The sequence below is a fragment of the Cololabis saira genome, chromosome 7 (assembly GCF_033807715.1).
Source record: "Cololabis saira isolate AMF1-May2022 chromosome 7, fColSai1.1, whole genome shotgun sequence".
NCBI classification, from domain to species: Eukaryota; Metazoa; Chordata; class Actinopteri; order Beloniformes; family Belonidae; genus Cololabis; species Cololabis saira.
In genome coordinates this window covers 32,437,006-32,446,472 of record NC_084593.1, presented here as the reverse complement: position 1 = coordinate 32,446,472, position 9,467 = coordinate 32,437,006, and positions in this window count along the sequence as shown.

Here is a 9,467-nt window from a genome sequence, read left to right as displayed (position 1 = left end):
GCACCTTCCATTTTTACATGCGGCACTTGAAGCCTTCACTCTATGTGAAGCAATCCTCTCACCTCAGGGGTGGCCGAGTCCCCAACCCCCACCCCGGCCCCGGGGCTGAAGATGCTTATCCAAGCCGCTCCTTTTTATAGCTGAAAGATAATTCACCGCAAGTGTCTTTAAAAGACTATGTTTGCAGTAGGGCTGTGCGATTAATCGATTTTAAATCTAAATTGGATTTATTAATCAAAATCGATGTTAAAAAAGGAAAATCGGAAAATCGATTTTCCTTTTTTTGCAGCTGGCTGCATTACAGACAGAGCTCGTCTAGTCATCTTTGTTTGGTCAAGAAAATTGTAAATGTTGTCACTTTACTAAACTCAAGGAGGATTTACAGTATCTTTCAATTGCACTTCATTCCCAATAGGGAAATTTGTTTGCTATTTTTCTTTAAAAATAAAGATAAAATACTTTAAACAATTTATTCCATTGTCTTTTGTAGTTTTACCAAAGAAATCGAAATCGAAATCGAAAATCGTGTTTTCAAAGAAATTTTTTTTATTTTTGTCCAAAATCGCCCAGCCCTAGTTTGCAGCAATGTTTTTCAGAGGTGCTTACCGATCACAGACAGAGAGCGCAAGTATTTCTTTCCAATAATGACAGATATTGGGTATTATAATGCCATTTCCAACCCACTTAGTAGGTACAAGTAGTTAGGTAAATTTAAGACAACAGTCAGGAATCATTTCAAAGCTGTGTGGAATAACAGCCTGCAGAGTTGTTTCAAATTAACAGTTAATGTGGGTATCAAGAGTAAAACTGAGGAAAAATATCCTGAACGTGCAACGTCCAGGTGTTACTCATGATAATTTATGACTGTGGACTGGCTAGTCGTTAAAATGTAATACGGACAATGGATAAGAATGTGAGAGACACAGTAAAGTTGGCAGTGTTGGCTCAAACATTTGCACTCTATTAGCTTTAATTGTCTTAGCTTGGAGCAAAGCCTGTAATGAACATGTAACAGATGGCGTTTCCTCAGAGTGATATCAGTGGACTGTGGGCCATGACGTGAGTCTGAGCCAGCGGAAGATAGCCTTTTTTTCATCTGGAGATGCGGGGCGAGACCCGGTAACACGACGCAGGCAACGACAGTCAGAGGGCAGCAATACAGCCACAGCCTTTTCCACACAGGAAACACTTGGCTGTTTACAGGAAGCGTTTGATGAAGGAATGCTGCGCATATCTGGATGTGGCCACTGGTGACGACTTTTCCTGATTCCTGAGTTTTTAATAACAGACACACATTCCTCAGATATGTGTAACATGGATGACGGAAGAAGTATCCTTTTTTATTTCCTCTGAGCCTAAGTTTTTCCCTTTTTTTCCTAATATAAATCATCATGTTGTGCAGGAATTGCCAACAGGTGCCCTCTCAGCTGTGGTTAAATCAGTCCCCTGATATGACAAACGATTTGATGCATTATTTACTGTATTCACAATTAATGTGTTTCCTGTTTATCATCCGCTTCTATATAAAGCTCCAGACTCCTGAGATGCTAATGAAGAGCGCGGATGTTTGTTTGTATTGTTGTTTTGACGATTGAATGATGAGTGGCGAGGCTCTCATGTTGTTGTTTTAAACAACTGAATTCAACACTTCCGTGTCCGCTTCCTTGACTAAAGCATCTGTCAGATACAGCATACCTTTATTAAAACGAATAACACTTGCATAATGAATAATGTCAAAGCTAGATCAGATTTAGGTTGCTAAGTAGCTTATTTTGGAGCAATCAGAAATGAGGGCAAAAAGTAAAAGTGCAACATCTTTATTAAGATGCGTCAAAATGGAGATGAGAGAATCAAAGCTCTGTTTGGGTTATTGAAAGCAGTCTTCCCCTCAGGCAGTCTGCTTTTCATATCATTAAATATCATAAAAACCTGGTGGATTAACTTATCTGCATGTAATCACTAAATTATGATCAGCATTTCAAATTCAGCTATGAAACGCTCTCCCAAACCCGCTGATAGACAGAGCAGCAATATCCTGGCAGCCTCTGCTTCTCATTCCGTTGTAATTCCCATCTTTAAAAAACCCTCACATGGACACATTTTCTGTCATTTCATACCCTCAGAAAGAACTGCCTTTGCCCTGAAATCCAGCAGTTAACAGTAATATAATATCTTGTGCTGAGCACATCTTTTCATGCTGATTGCACGGTAAATTACTATAATAAGTCAGAATCTCTCCCAGTTTCTTGGAAGAAATTACAACAGACTGGAGGTCTGTTCGTAACAGAATTTGCACACCAGTTGCAGTTTTTCTCCTCTAGCACTGATCAGGCTCTTCACTCAGAGATGAAATGAGAATGGTCACAAACCCTTGACATCGGAGATGGTCCACAGAGAAAAGCAATTTACATGACAGTAATCACTGAAACACAAATTCACCTCTGATCCTCCATCTCTCATTTCTTCTTTGGTAGACTTCATTATTTGCAGTGTAGTTCTAAGTCCAGAAGGGACATTATGTTTGTCATTATGAAGGAACGTATATTTTCTGGAGCCGTTTTATTTCTGAATTGACCAAAGCATTTTTCCTCCAGGACTAAATGCTGGTATTTCAAGACTCACAGACGGTTGAAGGTCTAATAATAATGCCCATCTGTTACCAAGGGTCCAAGAAAAGTGTGTCTACACCTGTTCAAAATCACCTAGATATTAAAGTACTTAAAAAAGAAAGTAAAACATTTTAAATTGAATAATATTTCTTAGCAGTAAAGACGAATTGTGCTACCATTAACAACTATTAAGCAAAACTTCAAAGCAATAATGTTGGAACGATAAACCAGTAAAATTTACAGTTACAAAACTGAACACTTAACCAGTGTTTATTATAAAAATGTCAAATGTTCTGTGTTTGGGACTAAAGGTTATTACAGCAGATATTTCACACATTTTTAGACTTAAAAAAAAACAACAAATAAAAAAAAAAACAAAGAGGAAGAAAGATACAGATACATATTTGACTACTTAATGGAAAATCTTTAGAAAACAGTTGCAACAAGCATACATACCTCCACTAATAAAAGCCATAGCTGTCGTCATCATGGACGATATGTACACGTACAAGCTCTAAAAAACACATTGGCAAGTGCCTCACACTTGGCACTGAGGTTATCAGGGGGAATCAGAGTATCTGTGACAGTTCAAACTTTGTGTTAGCCACTGGATAACGTCAGTCTCCATGGACACATCAAAGGAAAACGTGTCGCTTTGATGAACGCCGTGAAAAAACACCAGTGAACATTGGGATGACACTCTTTGGTAAGGGTAAAAATTAAAACATGTTTTATCGACGTCATCGTGGACGGATATACAAGCTCGGCTGTTAAAAATTAGGACAATTATTCACCTCATTTGAAAATCAGCTAAGAATTTTTAAAGATAACAAGCGAACAAAGAGAAAAGGATTACCTCGACATTTTTGTTTATGTGTCTTGAACCTAACAGATCGTCTTCAAAGAGAACAAAATCAAAGTGTCTTAAATGTAAAACAGAACTCGTCTGGAAATTTGTACGACACTGGCATTCTCCAAAACAATGAATGAATGAATGAATAAATTAATCAGTCACTGAATCAACCAATAAATCAACAAATCAATGAATGAGTTTGGGCATTTTTCCCTCTGTGGTACGGTAGAGTATGACTCAACACAGTTGTGATGTTTAAATCACTTCTAACCACATACAAGGTGGGTTCTTTTTTGCAAATTTTCTTAAGCTGTAGGTAGGGCTGGGCGATATATCGAGATTTTAATATATATCGATATATTTTCAAACGCAATATGGTACGAGACAATATCGTTTATATCGATGTAGCTTATTTTTTTATGATTTTGATATAGCTTATTTTGTGACAAATTGACTTGAATGTTTTATTTGAGATTTGCACAAATGTTTTGTTATTTGCACAACTGTCAACCTCAGTGGAAAAGTCTGCCTGTTACTGTCTACATTGTATTAATTACACAGTGTATTTTAATTTAATTGTTATGCAGGAAAGGGATATTTGTTTTATTTTATTCAAGAAGCATTTTTATTCTATGCAGGCAGTTTATTTTTATTTCATTTGTTTTATACATTTTGACATTTGGCACGAGGCATTGTATTAAAACTGACTGTTTTTTTAAGGGTTTGCCTCATAAAAAATGAAGCTAACAGAGATGCTATGCTATAATGCTTTGGGGGAAAAACCCAATTATGGCACAGAAAAAATATCGATATATATCGAGTATCGCCATTCAGCTAGAAAATATTGAGATATGACTTTTGGTCCATATCGCCCAGCCCTAGCTGTAGGAAACCAATGAAATGACAAGTTAGCATGCGCTATGATGAGAAGTTGGTTTGCTGTTCATTGTTTTTGGACTGTGAGAGGAAAACAGGCCCAGAACAAGTGTGAGGTGAAGACTGAAACTCAAGACAGAAAGGTCTAGCAAGGATTCAAACCAGCAACCTTCTTGATGTGAGTCAGCAGTTAAATGAAAATATTTTGTTACTGGTAACCGCTAGCTTAGTCATCATAGTGTCTGAGTCAGGGGGCTTCTACCTCTGTGGATTCACATAGCGATTTTATATTAGACCCCGTTATTATCCCTGGTTGAAGGACACATGTTTAACAGTGTAAATGTAAGACGTGTTATTGCCTCCCCGGTGGCTGAAGCTGAGTTTAGGGGACTTGTACTTCATTACGTCACGGCCCGCTGTCTGTTTGGTCGACCTTGCTGGCTCCACCAACATCAGAAGAACCGGCTGATGTAGGAGATGGAGCAGGTGGAGGATCCATGCTGAATAGCAACAGATTTGCGTCGCAACCAGCAGTCTCCCTCCATCACTCCTGCAGTTGCGTTTGTGTTTGTTGACTGCAAAGAACTTTTTTGCTGAGGCTCTTCAGTTTGTTAATTACCCGAGTTTCGTGTCTTGCAAAGTCTGTTATTTTAGAAGCCAGTTGCAGATTACAGCTCTGTAATATGCTGATTTATGATGTCCCTGGCTATGAGGATGAGGAGCTGGCAGACATCCTTCCGTCTTGTCATCAGCCAATTCAACCCATGACCCGCCATCCCCCAGCAGCTCTGTTTATTGGTGGGGCCAGCTTGATACACCACCTCGAGTAATTTCATGTAAAAATGACAGGTAACACCCTAGATTTGAGTGTTAAACATGGGGTATTTACCGATGTAAAAGAGGCTACGGACTATTGATCTTGATGCAGGACATTAAAGAACTACTCTACCAACAACAGAGTTGTTTTCAAACCATTATATGTCTAGTGCCCTTGGCAAAGGTCATTTACACCTCTGTGATGGCGGGCAGCCTTGATGCAGAAAGTATATTCATATTTTAAATCAAGATATCGTGCCTACAAGGCAACATTTTTTTCCAGACAACTTTCAGAAATATGCATTTTTCAGCCTGATGATGGAAAACCACCAGATGCACCACATACCTCATGGTTGAGGAGGAAAAGTGTCCACGTCCTAGACTGACTTGCCTCGAGTCTTGACGTGTATCCAGAATGTTGAAATGAAATATAACAAAGAAAATCCTGTACTGTTTCACATATCGAGATGTGTTTAAAGGAAGAATTGAAAAAAGACCAACAACAACTGAAACACTTTTTTATTGCTTGGCATGCTCAATACAATAATGCCTTGTTGTGAGAGGGAATGTCAACATTACAAAGTTGTAAAAAGTTTATTGTCCCAACTTAAAATGATGACGATATGAAAAAAAAACAAGACATTTCTTTGGTTCATACTGTTTACAAAGCATAGCTACCTCCAGCACATCCACCTCTCGACACAGCATGTTATAAGAGCGGTCCATCATGATGCATATCTGACCACGCAATAAATGGTCCAGATCAGCCTCTTGGCAGCAGATACACTCTGGCACGGTGGGCATCACCGTGCATAAACCACACCTACACCAGGTAGTGTTGCCGACCCGCTCCTCACCCAAAACACCCGGCTCCTCCACGACTTCTTCCTCCCTAACCATCACCACCGCTCGGTTCCCTCGTCTAATAGGCTCAAAAGCATAAGCCATAGGGTTGCTGACCTCCACAGTCCTCTCAATCTCGTCCTCATCCATGATCTTTCGCAAAAACCACTTGCTGTCCTGTCTTGCCAATAGAGCGTTCAAAGCACCAACCAACCCCGTGACGTAAGCACCGACGTCACTTCAAGATGGCGGCTCACTAGCCAGAGAACTAGCTAGAAACTACGAAAATAAATGTGTTATTTCTATGGGTTTCACAATTTAAAAAAATCAGATTTTAGACAAAGTCGTTTTTTAAATATATTTGACCACTACCAGTGCCAAAACATGCACGTTTCATTTCCACTTTAAAGTCAAGATAAATGTTTGAATGATCATGCTGTTTCATGCTTCTCCATGTTGTCACAACCTTTAATAATTTGAGGTTGTAGTTCTTCAGCAGCAACAAGGACAAACTCATGTAGAAAACACGCTCTGCACCCCCATCCCCCTGTCAAGCACAGATTATCCTAAGATATTGTAAAACAATAAATAAGGGAGGTCTTTTGACTATCTGCTCTCTCCACAGTATAATCAGAAACAAAAATCTGCTAAGCTTTTTTTCTCCAGGTGGCAGGTGATATCAGGTCCTCTGACATCACCAGGCATCTACGTATCACTGCTAGTGCTGAATGTGGCTTCCAGATTTTTTCTTTTTCAGTTTGACTCACAGCCTTTAACTTTGCCGACTATCTTTGTTGGTGATGTGAACTGGTATTTTTATGCAGAGAGAGAGAGAGAGAGACATCAATGGCGGCATGCCAGGTTTCTGCACACTCCCATGAACTTAAAAATATCAATCATCAAGTCCCTGAGAGTGCTATTCTTTATGAGTGTGATTTTTTTCTTTCACTACGTATACATAGAGATCATCCACCCTTGGTTTGTTGTAGCAAAGGATCAAACAGAGTCAAAGCAAACTAAATGAACGGGGTGTTGTATCCAAAGTGAGCATCTGCTCTCTCTTTCTTTCTAATACTGGTGCAATTATCAGAACTTTAATCTGTGTGAATATAGACATGGTTTGGAAACGGATGGTTTGTTCCCTATGGATACCATGCTTTTTTTTCTTCCCTTTAAAAAAAAAAAAAGAATTAGGAGCGAGGAACTGAACATGCCGCAGCTTGGTCCCACTGACACACAACCAGGCAGAGAAATGTGACTTGACGGATGAGAGATAAGGAAATGTTTTCTGGAGGAGAAGACAGATGTTGAAAGTTCACACATCTTGAGTCTTTCTTGCAAACTGGAGGAGCTAAAAGATCCGACCTCGGCCGGAACTCGGCTCACTGAACCTGTCACTACACTCGTTTCTTCAGTCTCAATACAACTGTGGGATGTTTTTACGGAGCAAAGAAAAGTGCACCTTTGAAATCACTAAACTGTTGACGTAAAGCCTCTATTTTCATTTGCAGCAGATGTATCATACATTTCTAGATCTGTCTTTTAAAACATACCTAAGAGTATGATTACTGAATTCGACAAGATTTTGGGTAAAGAAAATGTGAATATTCTCCACACAGTCTTACTACATTAGGAGGATTTTTTTTTCTATTTCAAAGATGATTTATAGCCATCCATCATTTATATCTGCTTATTTCTATTCAGGGTTACAAGGATCTGCTATCCCAGCTCTGTCTGGGAAAAAAGGCAGGATCACACCTGCACAGGTCATCAGTCCATCAGGGTCACATATAGACAATGACCACATACACTCACATTCGCTCCCATGAGCTTTAATTAATTTCCCTTCTGGGAAAAGTATTTTTAATTAAACTGAGCTATTTAGAATCAGCAATTAACCTGAAATACATTTTTTTGGACTAAAGGGAAGAAGCCAGAGTGCCCGAAGGAAGAGCCATGCAAGGGCAGGGAGAACATACAAACTCCACACAGAAAGACCCCTGCTGGGATTTGAACCAGAAACCCTCTAGCTGTGAATGTCGAATCTGAGGAGGAAGGTAACAGACCAGCGCAGAGAGAGCAGAAAGAGGCTTGGAAAGTAATTGTTCTTTTGTGAAGGACACTGGAGGTAGAGGGGCTAAAAAGCCACTGGCCCTCCCACTTCACGCCCCTGTTCAATCACAGATCAGCACGTCTTTGCTTTTGTAATCGTTGTCAAATCTGAAGACTTGTTAGAGCACAGTTCACTAGTTTGACCATGGCATTTACCAGAATGATACAAAAATATATACACAACGCAGAATTCTAATAGAATAAAAAATAAAAAAGTATGAACAACGTTTGTATAAACCTCCTAAATCTACATTTGATTCTGATTGTCAACAAAACCTCCAGCCTGCTTCAACCTTGAACTGAGGGCAGTAGAGCTGAGGGTGAACAACAAACATTTGTCCAATTCTTTAAAACTAACAGTTTTAGACTAAATACGTTTGTGCCTGACAGTGATGTGATCGTTGTGTGATATAATGCGTATCAAACCTTTATTTTTTTTTCATGCAGGTGATGTAGAAGTGAACCACTGGCGTTGTAAATAAACAAAGGTAATATCGCTTTAATCTGAGGGGGAGTACATATGAGAAAGTGAGTGTTAGAAAGAGCAAAGTGGGGAAACTCTGGCAGTGTTTTGAAGTCCCTATTTCTTTTGTCTCATCAATTTGTAAAATTTCTCTTTGATGTCTTTTCACCTTACCCCATTATGGATTCTCTTTGTTCGATCCAAGAAGAAGGGAAAAAAAAAACACCCAATCCTTCAATTTAAAGTCGCCCCCCCCCTTTTTTTGTCAGAAATGTACAATTGAAGTAAATTATTCATGGTCATGAAGACTATAAAGTTTAAGCAGATCCAGTGAGTACTTCCCCAGCTGCTAATGTTAGGAACAGAAAGAGGAAAAGGGCAAGAAAAGGAAACTTCATTAATGACACATTATATTTTATGACAGACCCAGAACTTCAAGTATCTCTAGCAGAAGTTGTTTCTGCTTTATGTGAGCTACCCCAATCCCCACCTGTCCCAGCTGGGGTAAATAAGGGGCATTTCTCGACATGAGCTTAGAGACCCATTAAACAGGCTCTTATATGTACCCCAATGAAATGCAGATGGAGAGCACCTGAAACTTGAATGGAGCTCATATTCCTCTTGTTCTTTCTCGCTTTCTTTTTTTCTTTTTGGTTAGCTGGGCTTGACATATAGAGGGACACAATATTTATGGGGCGCATGTAGAATTGTCTCGGAAAAGTATCCAACAACAAAGTCTACTTGGCATTCAAAAATAAGAAATATGGTCATTTCTTTGTGCCGTGGGTATTTTAAAGAAGTTAAATAGGACTGTGAATAGCGTTCAAAAGGAGAATAGAGATGGGAAAGACAAACAAAAAAGGAAATGGAGCCAGCAAAGGATATGCTGCCCTTT